We start from the raw sequence: 20,083 nt of genomic DNA on the forward strand, positions 1-20,083 counted from the left end.
CTTCTTCTTCATGTTCGCCATTGCCAAGACAAAAGCGCCCAGAGATTTGCGAGAAAAATGAGCTATTTAATTAATTGGTTTCGAATTTACTTCTACCGGCTCATGTCCTTCAGGTTCAAGTGCGTAGGCCTCTCGTCGTTGGTCGGTTGCCGTTTCCTTGGGTAAATATTTGATGGAACAAAGGCAAGATGAATTACGACCCAGTCAGCCGGCAGCGGGATGTAATTTGTCAGGCTCTCGGGTTCTAATTGAATTTGGTACGACTTTTGTTCCTTTTGCGATTGTCAGTAGGGGAAATTAGTAAATTGATCAACGTGCTGCTTCGGAATGTAATGAAAAGCTTGTGTTGGATTGATTGATAATTATAAATAAAACACCACTCCTATTCACTGAAATCAAGATCCTATCCCCCTTGTTCGGGTCATAAACACTGCTACCGACGCAGTGGTCTTTTGTTAAATCATGGCTTGTTTTGATCTCCCAGCTACTGACAGCATGAAGTCCATGCACCGAACTATATCCAAGTATTGTTCTCATTGCCCCTTATTAGACCCACAGGCAAACAATTTTGTCATACCAAAATATGCTCACACCCTTCCACTTGGCTCTACAGTGTATCCCGAACTTTAGATACCAACAAAACTGTGGCATGATTTATCATTAAAGCAGTAGTTTCAAGCTACCTAAGATATTAAATAACAACAAAAGTGCAATCTAATTTAATTATATGCAATCAAAATACAAAATAAGTATAAATAATCTTGATTTATTTACTGGCAATCAGAATTAATTGTGAGCATACAATTTTATTTTGATTTTTTACCGTATCAGTATTGTGGGTACTCACTGTAGTTGCATTTTGACAGAAGATTTATGTTTACGTTCTGTGTTTACGCTGAACTATCGAATCAAACTGGATTTTATAGAAAGCAGTAAGTAGACATTCATAAACAGCAATAAATTTATTTATTTTCATTAAATTATTGAAATTTCTTAGGAAAGAAATCATGGCCGGTGCAGTTATGCGGAACAGTGATTCCGAATCGTTCGAGGGTCCACCTAACGATCCTTTGATCGATTACGAGGATCCGTTTCTCTATCCTTTGATCGACTACGATTTGGAGGTGCTGGAGGCAGATGAACCAGAGGGAAATAACCCGGTGGAGGAGCCTCCACCAAGTGATACTATGAACGGAGTGCTTAATCATTCGGATGATTTATTTTTCTGCATTTTGAATGCGTACAAGTGGCAATTAGAAGGCCAATCGTTTGGCACTTACATCGCTCGTTGGGAAATTTCTGACGGAAGTAGTGATCAATTTGTTCAGAAAGTGTGGAACTTGTCCAAGGAACATTTGGCCCGTGAAATCATTTTCGTTCATAACACGGATGGAACTACAAGCCCAAGTTGGAGCTCCGACGACTCTCCTGCGGAAGGCGATTTCGAAAAGTTTGCCATTTTCCAGTCGGGACGACGCAGCTACACGTTGGACAAGTGGAAGGACAAAACATCGAATCTTCTTCAGAATTGGCGTAACAAAGAAATATCGCTGCACTTGCACATTTATTCGCTTTCGATTAGCAGTAAAGGAAGCATTGATCGAACCCACTGAGAAAGGCAAGTCAGGTGCAGCAGTCACACACGCCGTTTTTTATTTGTCGGATGAATTGAGAGCTACTCACGGGGATTACCTTGAAGGACACGGCATATCATGGTCATTTTGGGCCAACACAATACTAAATGCACCGGCTCATCTAAGGGAGTCAATGAAAGATTATCCTCCACAAAATTTGGCCCACGCATTAGTGCGATGCGCAGAGAACTCACTGTGGTTCACAGTGTTAACAGAAGCTGTCATAAAGAGCTCTCTTCCATCCGTCAAGCCTACAATGTCGTGGAATCAGACGTTAACAATGTGATGGTATCAATGAGAACTTTGAAGAGCTGTTTGGAAGCTTTGGAAATTCGAGATAGGCTTAGCGACCCAAGTAACATTTAAAGTTTTATGAAATACTACAAAGCTACTATAAAACAACATTCATAAAACCCTGGTCAAGACTGCTTTGCCATTGATGCTTCCACCAAAACCTCATTGATGCTAGAATCTGTCTAGTTGGCCCACCCTGGAGAAGGTTCTGAAGGGTATATTTTCGAAGCTCTTCAAGATTGAGTTCCATTTCAAACCCGTATTTAAGCTACAATAAAAGAAATTGGGCAACAATTAAAACCATTATTCGAGATATTTACCCTAGCTGCTTGCTAAGTTCACTAGAAAAACAACAATCAAGATAAAAAAGGTCTCATAAATACCATCCAATCTTATCAAAATAATTAAAATAAAAACTGATCGTATAAAAATCCTGCCGAATTTCCAAAATTATAAAATAGTTCTCTTGAAGTGGCCTAGTTTTAGGTGCCATATAAAATTTGATGTGAAATGTACGTGAAAACATCGAAAAACTTGAGTCCGCCCACGGAAAACATCGATTTTACTAATTATTTAACATTAAGAAAAAAATATATTCATCAAATCGATCATTAAGCTTAACCGAAATTTTTATTTCTCATGATTTTAGCATTCTAAATATGTTATCATTGCTAAATTAACTAAAATAAAGTTATATCCAAGGAAATTTAGATTGAAAATCGAAGATTGTAAAAAACAAACAAAATATTTGTAATATGGCGGAGGCATAAAAGTTGATTTTCATGGACCATTTGTGAAAAATTTATTTTGCTTTCAAGAAATCCTTAACAAATTCATAAGGTTTTATGAAGAAAACTTGTAGACTGAATTGTATTTATCTAAAGCCATTTTGCTTGATCCTAACCCGTTCGGATTTATGGCAGCATTTATGGTGGCAATGTTGCCTACAAAATGTTAAACGTCAAAGTTTGTTTATCTTTTGATAGTTGCACTGTGCGATTCAGCGTTCTTCCAGGCAATTCTCTCGCGATGGCTTGGAAGCAGTTACTCAGAAAGTATTCACAACATTTCGCATTTCGCACAGCTGTAGCCTCGATCATTCCCGAAAAGATCCCCTTCTTCCGGATGATTCTGGAAGTGCACCATCAAACGATGCAGGAATGTACGGTTGAATGATTTTTTTTCCAAGTGATGACCCTTGTACCGAATAATGGTAGCTATGGATCGGAAACCAACTAGTGTCCGCTAACTGACAGTTTCTGTGGTTTGCTGTCCTGTCGGTACTGACGCAAGTTATTCCGATCTTCATCTAATCGCAAGGCCTGGAGAAGGTTGGTCTGTTTTCAGACTGTTTTCACAATGTTTTATGAATTTGAGGACCACGTTCACTTCACTCTTCTCCCCCAGATGGCTCAGTCGTTGATGGTACCCGTTCCGCCGGACGTGCTGGTTCGGTAAATTTTACTGAAATCGACTTCCCTTCGGTCGTTAGCATCGCTTGAATTTTTCCTCTAACTTCGTGTATCCTTCGAGATATCCTTGTCATAAATTTGGTATTTATTCACTATGAGGATCCATCTTTAAAGTTCAACTTGTAAACAGAGGAGATTTTATGATACACTTTTAAAAGCCTAAAAGGCAACAATATATGCATTTTATTCTCATTTAAAACCGAATGGTTTTATGATTGCTTTTATAATGATAGAACAGGTTTATAGAGCATTTTATCAAGACAATAATAAATGTCTTTGAGTTCTCAGATAACCGATATCGAAGACATTGATCATGTATAATGTTTTGATTTATGATTTATATTGTTTTTAATTTCAAGCTGTTTTTACAATAATAAACTTAAAAAGGCATATAAAACAGAGTATAAAAAAATTCTAGTGGATGAAAAAAATCACACAGTTTCTTCACAAACCAAATCGTTCAAATTTTCAGGAGCAGCAATAGTGGGATCAAAATTTCCTCCATGTATGTAACCGCACTTGTGGAATAGTTTGTCCATTTTGTATTTAGAGAAAGACATCATAATTTCGGCAACAGTCATTTTCAAATCCTTCGATGTGTTTTCTTGATAAACCTTTTGCATCCTCTTCTTTACCAAACCAAACACAATCTCTATAGGATTGTAAAATGGACAGTATAATGGACATATATGCTGGTGGAAAAACAGCAAATACACCCAAAGAGCGAAGGTACGAGATTATTTTGTCATCACAATGAATCCGGGCGCCATCAAGGATCCATACTGAGTAGAAACCCGGATACGTCTCTACTTTTCCACTCCTCAAAGCAAATTGCTTGCAGTGTTTGAAGAAATTTAGTCTAGTAAATATTCCTTCAGTAAAGGAGCATTCCAACATACCCTCTTGGCCAATCATGCATAGACACGAAACTCGGGGCTTGCGAATGAACTCACCCCGGCAAATTAGATGTGTTCCTTAAGCTGAGTAGCTGTCAAAATATACCTCATCTAGGAAAACTAGATTAAGATAGTCCCAATTTAAGTCGCTTAGCTCATTCCAAAACCTATAGATGTCTTCCTGCTGGATTTGTATGGCCCTTCTCTCTATCCGTTTCCATGTTAGTCCCTCGCTGTGAATTATACGGCATACGGAGGCCGCAGATATCTTCATTTTAAAATGCTCTTCAAATGCAGTCTTGGCCTCATCCAAATAGAGCAATGGATGCTTCTTGTATAGATCTACCAGCCATTGGCGCTTTTCTTCTCCGAACTTCCGAGCAATTGCTCTTGCCAGTTTCCGATAGAAGCAACCATTTTTATCGTAACTGGAGATCCAATTTGATATTGTACTTTTATGTTTGTAACTTAGCTCTTGAGAGCCCAAGAGCATAGTAGGCATACAGAGCATGATAAACCGTATTCATCGATGCTCTCCGGTGTTGAACTGCTTCAATAATTCCAGCCATTCTTCTTCAATTAATGATCTGAAAATAATTCGATTTTTAATCAAACAGTTGAATAAAAATTAGAATAAAAACGAGGTGTTTAATTGTAATTTAATTTGTATTTACCAGCTTTGATTTTGTAGTTCAAAATAATCAACAACAGAGGTAACAAAGAAGTTGGTTTGTAAACAAGTCGAGTGTGAAGATATCTGACGTTTTTTAAAAAAATGGTCCAATAATCTAAAAACCAGTGCAACACACAATAAATTAATCATTTTGTTCGACCATTTTTCACAGAGATGGCGCTGTTCCGCTGGTAGGAAGTGATAAAAATTCCCATATAGAAATTGAGATACGTGGGAATAACTCGCTTTCGGTGCATATTCAGGTCAAACAAAGTGAACGACAACCTAAAGAAATTAATCATGGACTTTGTTGTTCAGTTTTTTTTTCCCGAAAATTATTGTTAAACAAGCTACAATTAAATAAAAATGATTTTTCCCCATACAGTTTTACCAACAATCAATACGAAACTAACGATTTTAAATTGGCTCACTATTTGACTAGCCTATTGGTCCCAAGCAAACGATTAACGTATCCCTTTCTAGTCGAAATTCTAGTACAACGCAATGTTTGTTTTGATTCGCCTTGAAAGTTTAACAGATAAAATGAGGGGTTATTGGTTTTTCCTATGTTTCGAGGGGTGAATCGATTAGCTTGGGACCGAAGAGAGTACCAGAGCTGAGCCAAAAAGTTGAGCACATTATTTCGGGACCTTCTAGTCTTAGAGTTACCTCTATGGTTTTACTGCTTTACTACCAGTTCCCAGAGAGCCAAAAAATTCAAATTTGAGAGCGAAAATTCTCTCTCCCGACCTGAATCTCTTAACATGCCATGTATTTCGTTGACACTCCATTTGTGATTTCCCTTTCACAGATTACAAAATAGAGTACCTGACACTACAAAACATGCCCTGTACCTCTATATATGCATTTGCTTTAACATTTGAAGTCCCTCTTTTTTTACATATTCTGCGCAAAAGATACTTTATGCCCCGCCCCATTCATAAAATTCGGCGGGAAATTCTGTGAGGGGTGAGCTATTTTGTGTGCAGAATGTGTAAAAAAGGAGGGACTTCGAATAATAATCTAAATGCATATATAGAGGTACCATACATGTTTTGCACTGTAGTGTCCTCTGTGAACAATTATAGGAAAACAGATTGTGAGTAGTTACCGATAGATGTCACCGCAAACAAAAGCTGTGACATCTGATGGAACATGAATGCAGAAGCTTGACAAAGTGATCAATTATGTTTGATGAATTCAACGTTTTTGCAAAAATGTCAATTGGACGCAGGGATGACAAATTTGAAGAAGTGTCTTCATTTTAAGTCATTTTAAATTCTGTGTTTTTTTTCCTCTGTTCGGGACATAAATCCACTGCGACCAGTTATTTGATCTATTGTGGTAAACCCCGTGTCCATTGTTTAGTGCATGTCGTATTACTCCGTCACTATAGAAAAATGATGAAGTATTTGATTTTTTGACGTAGGACTACGTCTGTGATTTCTATATGGGGGTACACTTTGTGAAAACTGAAAATGGAACATGTAACAAAATTATGAAAGATTTTGAACGCTAATAACTCAGCTGCCCCTGGACCGATTTCAATAATTTTATCACCAATCGATAATTAAAATTATCACCGATTGCCTGCGAAAAGTGATTTCCCTAACACAGATTTCAAAGTTAAATTCCATCCGGTCTCACCAAACGGTGTTTATTCAATCACTGTGTGGTGTTTTCCGGAATACAACGAAAAGCTCCCCGCAAGCAGCTAGCTATCAAGGCTGACTTCAACCGATGATCGGATTCAGTTCCAATCACCGGTCATCGGCATCAACAGCAGTGCTTTCGGTACGTGGCGTTGAACATTGTTCTCCAGTACACAACGAAAAGCTGCCTGCAAGCAGCGAGCCGCAGCCCACATGAGCATCCATAGAAGGAGGAAGAAGCCGCACCGCTATTTATCTGAATCAGTAGCTCTTCGTGAGTTTCTGTGTACCATCTATGTCAATCGCGTCATACAAAAGAGTATAAACAGAGAGAATCCCGTTCAAATTCTTATTCCTACACAAACACAAGCTCCTGCTGTAGTTAACAAATAAGATTTATTATATAAGATCACGTAGTCTTACGTCACCATTGCGTACAACCAACAATCAATACGAAACTATCGATTTTAAATTGGCTCACTACTTGACTAGCCTATTGGTCCCAAGCAAATCGATTAACGTAGCCCATTCTAGGGGTGCATCGATTAGCTTGGGACCGAAGAGAGTACCAGAGCTGAGCCAAAAAGTTGAGCACGGACCTTCTGGTCTTAGAGATACCTCTATGGTACAACCCCATAGGGCTGTCGCTTATAGTTTTTTTTTACAGTTGTCATTCTTGCCTTTATCGCAAGGATCCGTCTTTAATTGTAAGGTCCCGCTCTTACCCTTTGGAGTGTTGAAACCCCCTCCAAAGGTGCACCCCTTTTGCAGTCAAAAATGGATTCCTTAGCAACAAAATAAGGCAATAACACCGAAAATGACCATGAATCCTTATCTTAACCACTTCAAACTAGAGAACAGCGAATAAAAGATTAGGAATCACGTAGATGAGAAATAACTACCCAACTCATTATTTCCTTGTTTCAAGATCATCTTCGGTGGACAAAGCCGAGAATTTTCACTATTAACAAGGCATACAAAGAAAAAAGGACTAAGATGTGTTCCTTTGATTACAAAACAATTATTTTCCCCTAGTTTGAAGTAGTTCGAACCAGGCTACGGTGGTAGATCTTAATGTCAGTAACGCACCACGAAAAGGCAATCTACCAAGCGTTACTGGGCAAATTATGTGTTAAGGTAGAAGAAGTTTTTTAATTTTTAGAAGCTGTGTGAAGATTCTTGATTTTGAAATGAAGATTTTGACTTCATATCTTATACCATCGACAGACATGATTATAGTACCGTTGAATTCCTATTATCCAGTATCTCAAACGACGCAATAGGAAGCAATACGAAGCTATCGGTTTTAAATTGGCTCACTACTTGACTAGCCTATTGGTCCCAAGTAAATCGATTAACGTATCCCATTCTAGTCGAAATAGTTAGTACTACACAATGTTTGTTTTGATTTGCCATGAAAGTTTGACAGATAATATGAGGGGTTCGTGGATTTCCCTATGTTTCGAGGGGTGTATCGATTAGCTTGGGACCGAAGATAGTACCATAGCTGAGCCAAAAACTTGAGCACCTTTCGTCGGGACCTACTAGCCTTAGAGTTACCTCTATGGTTGAACTCCTATAATCCATTATCTCAAACGACGCACTAGATTAAACGAGTACAACGATACTACCAACAATCAATACGAAACTAACGATTTTAAATTGGCTCACCACTTTAGTAGCCTATTGGTCCCAAGCAAACGATTAACGTACCCTATTCTAGTTGAAATTCTATTACTACACTATGTTTGTTTTGATTCGCTATGAAAGTTTGACAGATAACATCAGGGGTGTGTGGATTCATGCAGAACATGCAGGGGTGAGTGAAATAGCTTGGGACTGCTTGGGACCGTTGTTCTGGTACTGAGTGAGCCAAAAATAATAATGATTTTCTTCGGGACCCAGTGGTCTTAGAGTTACCTCTATGATACTACCATAGAGGTAACTCTAAGACACGAAGGTCCCGAAATAATGTGCTCAGCTTTTCGGCTCAGCTCTGGTACTCTCTTCGGTCCCAAGCTAATGATTCACCCCTCGAAACATAGGAAAATCCAACAACCCCTCATTTTATCTGTCAAACTTTCATAGCGAATCAAAACAAACATAGTGTAGTACTAGAATTTCGACTAGAATGGGATACGTTAATCGTTTGCTTTGGACCAATAGCCTAGTCAAGTAGTGAGCCAATTTAAAACCGTTAGTTTAGTATTGATTGTTGATACTACCATAGAGGTAACTTTAAGACCAGAAGGTCCAAAAGCAACGTGTTCATCTATTTTGGCTCAGCTCTGGTACTCTCTTCGGTCCCAAGCTAATCGATGCACCCTTCGAAACATAGGAAAATCCATGAACCCCTCATTTTATCCGTCAAACTTTCATATCGAATCAAAACAAATATAGTGTAGTACTAGAATTTCGACTAGAATGGGGTACGTTAATCGATTTGCTTGGGACCAATAGGCTAGTCAAGTAGTGAGCCAATTTCAAATCGTTAGTTTCCACCGGTTGATACTGCAGTCATGTCTGTCGATGGTTTTGCTCCTTCATGTAAGTGTTGGTTATGAATAACAAAATGTGTCAGCGAAGACTTTTTTACTTTATTTCTTGTATTTGTGTGGTTTACATGTAGGGTTACGGGATGTAATGTCAGCCTAGCCCCTCCCTTCGGCTTATCAAGCATATTACTAATTTATTCAGCAATAATACAGAATAGTAATGAAAAACTAAAACCACATCTGCTGTGAAAAAGAAAAAGTTGAGTAATTTTCGATTTCTACTGAAAAACAGTAACAAGTTCTGCCCGTTCTAATTCGTGATGCATAAGAAATACGGATTTGAGTTTTTAACAAAAGTTGTAGCTTATAACAAAAGCTACAGATGCTTGATACATCATTTTGCGTAATTCTGTTGATGAAAAAAGTTAGAGGCAAATGAATGTAAATGAATGCATGAAATGAATGTAAATGAATGCATGAAATGAATGTAAATGATTTCCATGCCTGGTCCTACGTATACTTTGTATACGTATTTTAACTGGTTATGTCTACTGGTGAAAACTTAATCTAATCCGAATTGTTTAAACTGTGGTCTTAGATTACAAGTAATATCTTGATCAAATGGAAAGGACACTCGTTTCAAGGGTTCGGGTGCTGCGGTGAGGGTTGTAAATAAATTCCTTTGTAGAATTCTCGCTTTTTTATCGATGATTGCCTGGATTGTGGTCTCCTTGTATCCGTTGAGTCTCGCTGTTTTGAAGATGTACTGTATCGTTGAGTGGAAAAGTCTGCATCCGATGAATCATGTGATGGAAGGCGAACATTTTTTGCTGGAACGAATGATTGGAAGTATAGGAGATAACTCTTTTGGTGCTTGTTGGTTTCCTGTAAATTTCGTATTTCAGCGAAGAAGATGATGACGATTCCCTGATGACTAGTAGATCGAGAAATGCGAGTTTCCCGTCTTTTTCTACCTCGTGAGTGAATTTGACATCCTTGTGAATCCTGTTGATCTCATCTCAAATTTCTGGAGGGGCTTCCCGTTTAACATCGCTGAAAATATCGTCAAAAAACCTCCACCAACGGTTTGGTAATAGTGCTTTCTCCTTCAGGATTGTCTCCAAGTTGGCCATGACAAGTTCACACAGGAAAGGCGAATTTCCCATTGGGGCTCCTTTCGCCTGCTTGTAGAAGTTACCTTGGAAAGAGAAGTAGTTCTCTTCTAATCTAATCTAATCTAACACCAACACAGCCAGTTCTTGAAAGCATCCTGGAAAATGATGGATATACCTCCACAATTTTTCTTGTCTATTTTATATATGTTTTCACATCGAAGATGCGTCACACATATCAAAACGGCCAGGCCTACTGTGCAGCATTTAAGGGGCAAGATGATCCAGAAAACATCAGGCTTTTCGAATCCAATAAATGGATGAAACGTGGACATCTCGTACCGTACGTTCCGATTTTGGTAATTATATGATTGGTTGGTTGTTGCAAGCATCAAAGCTAGAAAGGTTAAGTGATGCTCCATTTTCTTCTGACGGTTGGGGCATGAGCACTAACTCTTGTCGTAGCTTTTTATGGCTTATGGCTATAGCGCCATTACTCGCTTTCTGAAAAGAGAAGAGGGAAAGGAAAAAGAGAAGGACAAAGGCGATAAAGGGAATAGGATTATGTAAACTCTATGAACATTAAAAATATTTTTGATTTGAAATATATAATATAGAAATACATAACGGCGGTGGTCACTACCCGAATCTTGTCACTATTATCAAGGCATAAAAAGTAACAAGCACTAAAATGTAATCCTATGATTACTGGAAAATCCTGATTCCCTAGTTTGAAGTTGTCATGACTAGAGTTCGGTGGTAGATCTTATACGAGTAACGCACCACAAAAAGGTGATCTCCCAATGTTACTGGTTTGAAAAGACAAAAAATTACCAAATGGAACGAACTCACCAAGTTAGCCTTCAGGTTCAATTGAACCTGAAGGCTGCCTGACATGTGTTGATGTAGAAGTCCAAATTGTAGACGAAGCTTGACAAAGATCAACGTGAACTAGTCCGGTTTATGGTAGTTGCGCGGAATATCTTCCGTCGATTTTAGATAAACAAATGATGTATGTAGTCGATTTTGGATGTGCATTGGCAAGCCTTTTCGTGGCCAATAGTCAGGTTCAACAAAAAATTCGATAAGATTTTGAAGAAAATCTCTACCATCGTTTTCTCATTCGATGATAGTGACAAAAGCATCTCTGTAAATATCGCGCGAGATCTTTCATTGAAAATGCAATTTACCAGCCTTGTTCCACGCATATTTTCCTCTAGTCATTATTAAAAATTCTCGATGAACATTTCAAATGGTCCTATCTGCTTTGATCGATTCTCTTCATCGACTTTCTCTTTTCATAACCACTGCTATGCAAACAGATTTCGCGTCAATTCTACCACATAGTTTGATAAAGGAGGTTCTCATATAACGTCCAAAACGTCAAATACAACAGGGAAAGGTTTTGCAGCTGAGTTATTGACGAAAGAGAAAGTCCATGAAGAGAATCGATCAATGCAGATAGGACATTTTGAAATGTTTATCTAGAATTGCTTCCCCAGCGATTCCAACCACACAATAACTAGATATCACTTTTCTTTTTCAAATCACTCTGTGCACAAAAGCAATGCACATAGCAAAAACCTAACAATAGATCAGTGTGGTCGAGTCACACCGGCCACAAGCGAGAGCACACCAAGCACCTAAGCAACAGGAGGGGGGGGAAACATTAGCACAAACCTTTCCAAATAATCGCTCCCGGGACACAAAACTATTCAAATGCGAGCACCAAAAAAATCCACGCTAGCACAAAGACAGCCCGAACTAAAAAATAAAAAAATAAAATAAAATAAAAGCCCACAGCGGATCAAAAACACAACCGTTTTCGAACGATTCTCAAGGTGGACTCTATTTCTCTAAAATTTTATATAAAAGAACTTAACTGAAGGCGTTTAAAACTTAAGTTATGCAGGTTTGAAAATTTTGCACTGTGAGGTATGGGAGAGAAGCTTTAAAACGTACTTGAAATTAGTTTGTGGGGGATAAAAAGTCGAACATTGAATTTTAAAAGAATGACATGTCTGCACATGATACACACATCATTTTAAATTGTGAATTTCAGACGAATTTATTGCAATTTTTTCACTGGTTCGGGTACTTTGTATCGTTCTTTACCAGATTGTAGTGAAAAGGAAAATGTTATAAGTCATGTTTTAATTTGCTTAAATCAACATGAAATATACATGTTCAAACCCATTTTTGGGATGATCCGGGCTTGGTGGTTAACATCAATGCCTCTCACACCACAGTCAGGAGTTAAACTCTCACCCAAACCTTAGTATTAAAGATGCCAATACTCTTTCAGAAATTCTAATGGGTAAAGGTGTAACATCCTCCCGGAAAATTAAAGGATGTAGCTGCATTCAAGAAGCTAATGAAGTACTGTAATTATAGTCAAATATTGCTGAGTTATTTTTGGTAGCATAAATAAAAGTTTATGCATGGATATATTTCGAAAATAACCTTTAAATCAAAGTAGAAAACCACTGAAAAAAAATTACAAGGGGCAGCCCTATGGGGTTGTACGCAATGGTGACGTAGGACTACGTGGTCTTATATAATATTATTTGTTAACTGCAGCAGGAGCTTTTGTTTTGTGTAGGAATAGGAATTTGAGCGTTGTTCTCTATGTTTATACTCTTGAGTATGACGCGCTTGACATAGATGGCCCACAGCGACTCACGAAGAGCTACTGATTCCAATCAACAGCGGTGTGGCTTCTTCTTCCTTCTTTGCATGCTCACCACGTGGTGATTGAATAAACACTATTTGAACTTTGAAATCTGCGTTAGGGAAATCGCTTTTCGCAGCAACAGTTGCGCAATTATCATAGCAACATTTGCACATTCATGCAATTTTCATTAGTGACAATTTCAAGTTTCCAGATGCGTAAAAATATTTCTTATCGATTGGTGATAAAACTATTGCAATTGGTCCAGGGGTAGCTGAGTTATTAACGTTCAAAATCTTTCATAATTTTGTTACATGTTCCATTTTCAGTTTTCACAAAGTGTACCCCCATATAGAAATCACAGACGTAGTCCTACGTTAAAAATGCGAAGATTTTGAATGAGTTTCATGAATTGACCATCCTCATGGATGTTTCGGCAAGTCGAGCCTATGATTCCAATAGGCCTAGATTCAGCATCAAGGATTTCAAACAAAAAAAATATGGATACTTAGTACATTTCTGAATCAATTTCGGGAGATATCTTGCCTATTAGAGCCAAGCGTTAGAATTATCCAGTTTAACCAATTTCCATTCAATTTCCCGGTAAAATTTTACCGACTTCGCTGATCTGAATTCAGTGTGTGTAGTTGATACTCAGTTCTTATAAGATAAGTTGTGCTTGTACAGAAAATTAGTAGATGTTTGATTGGGATTTGAAATACATCCACTAGCTCTAATGATCTTATTTATTAACTAATACAGGCTCCTGCCAAATCAGAATGTTGGTCAATTTGGGAAATGGTAAAGATTGAGTATTAACTAGCTCACTCAAAAATGTCAGTGAACATGTTTCGTTAAAATATACGCTCACACACCGCTTCGTTGTGTGAACATCCGGACACCAACTGTATCCAACTACAAATCCGATGGCAATGAAAGGTCGGAGTGACGACGTCAATTGAAGCAACACTTTGTTGGGTGAGTACCCCACTATGTGTACCCGATGTCCGAAAAGTTTCCAACTCATTTCCTCGTTCAAATCGATCGATTGCCACCTTTCGATTCCCCGCCCACTGCTCACTCTCCTTTCTCCCGGGGTAAGCAAAACCATCACGATGATCATTGTCCATGGTCATCGAAGCGAGAGTCAATTTGGTTGATTGGAATCAATTATTCAATGACACACCGCCGCCCCACACCGCCGTGATTGGGTTAGAGAGAAAATCGAACGTGACGAAAATGTAACCGACTGATTTCGGTAAGCTTGGTTCGTGCCTACAGATCAAATAGAACAGGGCCGTTCGTCAACTGCTACTATGCAGAAATAGTATGTGACACATCCACCGGACGAAATGAAAAATGGTTCCTTGGAGTTCAGTGATGATAAATTAATCCAACTGGATTTTCTCGCTGTGTTGGATTCGTAGAAACCTTCTTGGAAGAAGCTCCGGCTCTTGGATAAACCAATCAATCAACCAAAATGAATGGGGAAGTAATTCAATTTGAAGCTAATTTATCATCTACCCATTTGAAGTTTAGAAAATCAGTGCCTTTGAACAAGTTGAATCGCCAATCAGATTCAAACAAACTGGAAAATCCAGCCCAATTTTCCGTTTGGAAGCACCACTTAATCCTTGATGGGTCGCACACTGGCTGAAAGTGTCCAACTCAATTGTATAGTGCCAAGTGGCATATCAAAACTGACGACAAAGTCAGTTCACCGTGGCTGCAGGGAATGCAGTGCACGGCAAGCACCCTCATAAAACTAGAAACTATTCACTGGCAAACCGCTTGCTGCTAGCAAGGTTGGCAAAGATCCAAACCTAACTAGCAAGGCTGGAGTTGGCATTTCTATCTCATCGGAACAGCCATGGTGGTGAGGCCAGAGGGTGATTTAGCCAGGTACTCAGATGAATGCTCGCAAACGATGGTTGCGGTTTTCGGAGTAGATTGTAGCACCTTACTACCACCGACAGACCGGCAGCCGGGACCGGGAATTTTGTCCGACTGTTGCTTGGGCCATGGTTTTACGGTCGGTGGATGCTGCTGGTGGCATCAATGAACGATTTACTCAACAGGTGCTGGTGGGTGTCTGGAGATGGTCAACAGAGCTGAAATTGCCGACATAAATCCTGGAGAGTGCCCCTCAATTAATGTATTCATTTTGCGCTGCAGATGTAATTAAAACGGATGACTTCTCGACAAGGTGGCTGGCTCTGATGTTAAGTTTGACCATTGCAAGTTGGATTTTGAGCTGGTAGCATTTGGTAGTTGGTTTAAACTGTTGACTGACTTTGTCGTACACCGAGGTGTATCGAATGAGACTAAATCAGTTGAGAAACATTTGTTTAATCTATGGTTCGGTGTATTTCGTAACGCGAATAGATTACCTCTCTGTTATGCGTTACGGTACGGTGAAAGTTCTAACACCTAACTTCTCAAACTAGGGAGACAAGTTTTAGGAGTAATCAAAGGAACAAATCTTAGTTCTTCCGAAGTCATAATTATAGTTTTATCCTGGTCTCTGTGTACAGTCCTCTTCCGGAGTCTAATTTCACCAACCAATCCACGATCCACTCTTAACGATTATATCTATTCGGGTGGTTCAAAATATCGATTTTGCTCTACCGCATTCCAAATCAGGATCTGATAATACTCCCAAAACTTAAGCTCATTTGGATGCGGCCTCGTACTGCAGTGGCCTTTTGAAGTTTATAGGGAAATTACTATGGGAAAAGTTGATTTTTTGTAGTATTCATTGCCTTCGCCCTTGGCCATATGATATACGGAAAAGTTTAAAGGAAATTTTCCAGCTACAACTTTGCGGAAGACCACTTTTTAATTGATCGTCAACAAAATTAGTTATTTGTTGCTTATTTTTTATAGTAGAACTCAACGGAGCCAAGTGAATATGAATAATTACAAAATTTGAAATAACGTGATCGAGAATTCCTACATATTATATTTAATTTTTCTTTCTGGGAAGCGATTTGATTGCAACTTTTTACCGTGTTTGCAACTTGCTCCTTTCCAGTATCGTCCTCAATCAGGATCAAGGAAGTCGCGGTTATTTCCAAGAAAGGAAAATAATAAGACAAAGTCGGTGTCTCAGCAGATTTGAAGACGAATACACTTTCGTCTTCTACATGGCCCAAAGGAATGTTATTTCGTGACTTCGTTGCCAACCGCAGCCCATCTTCCAAAATCCAACAGCAGCCAAGTATGATCGCTTTCTGAACAATTCCGTCCCTGAAACGATTATCACTTCTAGTCGGACTTCAACAATGAACTCCTTCCTGATTGATCCAAGTAGGGCACTGGGACGCATGCCTACCATATGTTTTATGGAAGCCCCTAATTCATCCATCACAGTCGAGTTATCCTTCTAGCGGCCGCCATTTCCGATAAAAGCACAACCTGCTTTATTCAACTCGACATTCGGACGCACACTTGCCACTAGCCTTGTGGATCCCCTGATCCTATTATCGCAGTCGATTCTATGCTGCCAGCGTACAACAGTCGTCCCAGCCCTGTGTTTGAGTTAAGAGATGGGGTCTTCCAAACTCCAACCGTTGGCAAGCAATATTTATCTCCCTGAAAAATTCCTAGTTTCCAAAGTGCCATCGTATATGGCTGCTCCTCGACAATTGTGGTCTGAAAATGACATTAACAGTATACTAGCTCCACCATGCCAGAAGGCGAGACGCACTACAGAAAATTCACCGGAAGCATCCAGATCCTCTGATCTAGTCCTACCGAAGAGTGACGGCGTACACCATTATGATGAATCAACTTCTGTTTGCTGGTTACTGGAACGCACTGCCGTTGGCATCATGAAAGCTGCCGAGCCTTCTGCCACAGTCGAGCCGTTTTTGCCAGCGACCTGTAGCCATCCCGGCCATGTGCTCAGGCCTGGTGAAGGGGTCTTTCAACCACTCGTTTACGGCAAGTATGAACTCGTCCTTGTGGATTCAACTGTTGATCCACCGCTTGGTTTCAGTTCATTTTCGGATTATGGCCACCGCTTCCAGCCTTTCTATGCCAGGTGATATTTCGCTGCCTGATATTTTACCATTAACCCGCTCGGATCCTGGACAAGTTACCATTGACACGGCTCGCACCGAACCCTCTAGCGGTTTACGAGTCTACTATCAGAACACCAGGGGACTCATGACTAAATTGGACAATGTTTATCTGGCTGCGCTTGAGGGGGAACATGACGTTTATGTACTATATCTACATTTAATTGATAGCATAATAAAACGTCTTCAGGCTCTACAAATTGGCCAAGAGTTAACAGGGAACTTCGTAAAACTTCAAGGAATTCTAAGAAGTTCAGGGAGGGAACTTCATTAACTTCGTAGAAGTTAAATATTATTTAATTTCAAGAAACCTGATTATTGTTTGGGGATCGTCATATAATTTAAGGATACTTTTTTGAAGCCTCATGAGCTTGGGCTAGTTAAAGGAATTACGTACAAGTTCAAGAAATGCAATTCGTGAAACTTCACGGAAAATCAACGAGAAACGTAGAAGTGTAGCAAACTTTGTACAAGTTTTGGAAATTTCGTAGCATTTTGAGAAGCTGCATAAAACTGCATATAAGCGCAGGGAATGTTGTAGAAGTTCTAAAAATAATTCAACAAACTTCTGAGATCTTCAGAGATCCTCGTTCTGTTCGTGGAACTTCGTTGCAGTTTGTCAGAGATCTTGCTTCAAAAAATCTCAATGAACTTAATGGAAATTTTGGGAACTTCGTCAAATTTCAATGAAATTTCCAGATGTTCGAGAATATTTGCAGATGATGGGGGTCTTTCCAGAAGTAATCGCAGAATGGGAGATGGAAAAATATGGAATTTGGAATGAATTCAGCGAACTTCGTAGAAGTTGAGGAAATTTTGTAAAACTTAAGGGAGTTGTATAGATGTTGAGGGAACGTTGCATAGGTTACAAGATTTCTTTTCAAAAAATTTCTTCCTAAATAGCAGGTACAGGCCGGACTCGATTATCCGCAGGCTCGATTATCCGGAGTCATATTTTTTTACCTATCTTGCAAATTATTTTTCATAAACCGCTTGGAAAACCGACTTTCGATCAGAGGACGAGTAACATACATCGTTCGACTTAGTCTGACAAGATCTAGAAATAAATATATTTAAGTGTTTGTGTGCCTTTGTTACAAAATCCGGCGTTAAGGGGTTTTGAATTAACTTTGACCTGAAAGGAATCGAACATATCATGTGCCACAACAACATACAAAAACTGAATCCCATGATGGTCCGTTCACTAATTACGTCACGTTTCAGGGGGGGGGGGAATGGCAACCGAACAAAATTTTTTAAGATCCGTAAAAAAAAATTACCAAAGGGCCTTTAACCCTTAACTTTGTACAACACACATGAGTTTTCCATTGCCATTTTGTTGCTGAGTTACCAATCGATCTGAAACCAACGAGTATTTCTCAAAAAAACTTGTTTTGATCTAAACAAGCTAAACTTTGATTACAGAAAACACCTAAAAAATGCGGATAATAGGGAAAATGTAAATGGAAACCGCGAAAACTGTGACCATACTACGTGGGATGTGACTTAATTGATTACAACATGGAGTATATCAAGATTCTGACAAGATAGAAAGTTACTGTCTCTGACAAAGTTGTTCAGGAGATCATAGCCTTGTCACTGGTGGACAGTAGTTCAGAATTTTCTCACTTCATGATGCTAGTATACATGCACAGCTAAAAAAAGTAGTGTAAATTTCCGTTACTATGATGCACATAAATGGAGCGTCATATATAATACAATTTTAGATTATAGATCGTGTAAATTTATGAGACATGTAATGTAATATCCCATATATTGTATACAACTGTCCACTTTTGTTTGCAACATTTCTTGCAAGTTGCTAGTTTACGTGAAAAGGAGGTTTACATGTATGAATATTTGCATGCATTGATGTTTACATCGCCAGTAAAATTCAGAATTTTTTGGTGTGTGCGAAATTCTCGCATATAAAATATCTCACGTTCTTGACCAGATAGAAAGTTACTGTCTTGAACAAAGTTGTTCAGGAGTTGAAAGCCTAGAGTTCATGGGAAAATTCTAAACTATTGTTCACCAGCCAAAATACTTTGACCTCCTGAATAACTTTGTTGTAGACAGTAACTTTCTATCTGAATAGGATCTCGAGATATAGCATATGTGAGAAGTGTACATCTATGCCACGTGGTGAGAAAATTCTGAACTACTGTTTACCAGCTAAAAATGCTTTGTCCCCTGAACAACTTTGTCGAAGACAGTAACTTTCTATCTGGTCATGATCTCGAAACAAACCACATGCGAGAATTTCACGTGTATTCTAGCGCTACATAGGGAGAAAATTTTGAACTACTGTCCACTAGCGAAATCTATCTGATCAGAATCTCGAGATATCTTACATGCGAGAATTTCATTAGCGCCACGTAGTGTGAAAATTCTGAACTATTGTGCACCAAGCATAGGCATTGACCTCATGAACAACTTTTTCGAAGACAGTAATTTTCTACCTGTTCAGAATCTCGAGCTTAGCATACGCGAGAATTGTACACGTTTACTAGCGCCATGTGTTGAAATTTTTTTAGGATACTGTCCACCAGCCAAAAAGTCTTGACCCCCTTGCCGAAAACAGTAACTTTCTATCTGCTCAGGATCTCGAGCTATTGTATATGCGAGAATTGCATGTGTATACTAGCACCGAGTAGGGAGAAAATTCTGAACAACTGTCCACCAACGAAAAGATCTTGACTTCCTGAAAAAGTTTGCCAAAGACATTTATTTTTTATCTCGTCAGGATCTAGTGATGTATCACATGCGAAAACTGAACATGTATACGAGCACTACCTAGTGAGAAGAATTTGAGCTACTGTTGATCAGCAAAAAAGTTATGATCTCCTGAATAGCTTTGCCTAAGACAGTAACTTTCTATCTGGTCAGGATCTCGAGATATTTTATATGAAAATTTCACGTTTGTACTAGCGCCGTGTAGTGGGAAAAATCTGAACTACTGTCCACCAGCCAAAACTACTTGACACCCTGAACAAGTTTGCCGAAGACAGTAACTTCTATCTGCTCAGGATCTCGAGCTATTGTATATGCGAAAATTGCATGTATATACTAGCGCCACGTAGTGAGAATTTTCTGAACTAC

At 39.0% G+C, this 20,083-nt stretch overlaps 1 protein-coding gene and 1 pseudogene across 1 annotated transcript in view; both read left to right on the plus strand.

Annotated features, from left to right (window-relative positions):
• The window catches only part of LOC135698968 (latrophilin-like protein LAT-2), a 260,484-nt gene that overhangs the window by 80,812 nt on the left and 159,589 nt on the right, over window positions 1–20,083 (plus strand). The gene's annotated exons all lie outside the window — the stretch shown is intronic.
• On the plus strand, window positions 1,008–2,000 carry LOC135698932 (uncharacterized; annotated as a pseudogene).

This window comes from Ochlerotatus camptorhynchus, unplaced genomic scaffold (genome assembly GCF_037179485.1).
Source record: "Ochlerotatus camptorhynchus isolate MF236.1 unplaced genomic scaffold, CSIRO-AGI_Acam_v1.1 ptg000099l, whole genome shotgun sequence".
Classification (NCBI taxonomy): domain Eukaryota; kingdom Metazoa; phylum Arthropoda; class Insecta; order Diptera; family Culicidae; genus Ochlerotatus; species Ochlerotatus camptorhynchus.